Consider the following 1,768-nt stretch of genomic DNA (forward strand, 5'->3'; position numbering starts at 1 on the left):
CTCGTAAAATTAAATGAGAATCAAAGTCATTAAAAAAAAAAAAAAATTGGTTAATTTAAATATTTTATCGTGAACAGGTTGAATTGAGATTTCAACGATTAATCGTGCGAGCCTAACTAAAATGTTAAGGCATTCAAAGGAATAATTATTACTCCTTGCTGTGTTTATTTGGGCTGTCTGGTTGCTCTTGATTTGGAATCCATGCTGAGGTTAGGTATGGGCTGGATACCATTTTCAAGGTATGCTGCGGTTTGAAAAAGTCAAGGTTTCAAAACCACCAACATTTTACGTCATACCGTTCCTAAACTCGGAGCTGTTTTTTATAAGTGGCCAAGGAGTGAAACTGCAGTTTAGTAATCCGTAGCCCTGCCAGTGTTCAGTGTGTTTAAAAATCAAATACACTGTGTTCAATGGAGAATTATTTACCCAGACATTTAAAAAAAAAAAATAATACATTTAAATGCTGGAATTGCAATACCGCAAAACCGTGAAAAAGTGATATTTTTGCTGAAGGTTAGCATACCGTCAGAATTGTGACGTGCATACAGTAATAAGAATGGGCTGGAAAAAACATCAAACTGATTTTTTATAACCGAATAAGTCAATGAAACGTCCCCATTCTGCAGATTAATAGCTGAAAAACTTGTAGGGACACAATAAACTTGAGTCATAGTTTTAAAAGTTCAAGGGCCTATATGAATTGGTTATTGGATATTGATAGGCTGCATAATTACTTGTGGAAAAGTTTGCCTGATTTTGTTCGACTCTGTTCTCACCTTCTAAACTCAGACTAATTATCACAAGATCGACCAGAAGTCTGCTACTGTAAAGTACATGCAACAACGTTATCCCATACTGCCATCACACACACCCCGTATTATCTTTCTCAGTTTGTCCTTGGTCCATGGATAATTAGTACACTGTCACAGACCAATACACCAATGCCCAGAAAGGACACTCCTGCATAAATCCTGTAGTCATTTCAAATGAGCCTTAAAGAGCGATTCATTGTAAACACTGCCTTTCATGGCACTGAAAGAGCCATGACAGAGTCAGGGTTCTTCCTGGGTTCACACTGAAGTTGTTCGGCTGCAGGTACCAAACCGTTAGATCCCTTCAGGCCTTTAAACCTTTACTGCGCACATCTTTAAAGCACTTTGGGTTTACGTGTAATAAAAAGGTGCTATACAAATACAATTGACATTGGCATTTACAAAATGATGGCCAACTAGTCGGTATTAAAAAAAAAAACTGTTCACTCATTCATTGAATTGAAATTACATCTCAACATTTACAGCTTATGTCTTTTTAAATCAAAGAACAAAGTGACATGTTTACAAGACAGGTCAAGCACATTATCAGTGTGTTTAGCTATGAAGTCATTTTTATTAGGTCTACAGGAGTGGATAATGTTTATGTTTGGGGCTATAAAAAGGACTTTAACAAAAAAGAAAACAAATTAAAATAATTTCCTACAGGGTCATGAGATATCAATATTTGGCAATTAGTACAACTGAAGCATAAGAAATGTCCCGGAATTAAGTTATATTTAGGGCTGTAATGATACACCAAACCCAGGGTTCGGTTTGTATCACAATTTTTGGGGGGGGCAAAGGACGCTAATGGCAATTTACTGAAATGTCGGGAAACAGACCCAGGCACCAGAGTCAGAACAGCGGCCATTGTAACGTTACACCTTCGTTAGCATTACCGGTGGTCCCCTTTTTGCTTTTTGTTCTTTACAGTTAGCTAAATTTACCAGACAAAA

General features: G+C 36.9%; 1 protein-coding gene across 2 annotated transcripts in view; it reads right to left on the reverse strand.

The window, feature by feature from the left end:
* Positions 1–1,768, reverse strand: part of alk (ALK receptor tyrosine kinase) — a 397,773-nt gene that overhangs the window by 268,182 nt on the left and 127,823 nt on the right. The gene's annotated exons all lie outside the window — the stretch shown is intronic.

This window comes from Etheostoma spectabile, chromosome 20, assembly GCF_008692095.1.
Source record: "Etheostoma spectabile isolate EspeVRDwgs_2016 chromosome 20, UIUC_Espe_1.0, whole genome shotgun sequence".
NCBI classification, from domain to species: Eukaryota; Metazoa; Chordata; class Actinopteri; order Perciformes; family Percidae; genus Etheostoma; species Etheostoma spectabile.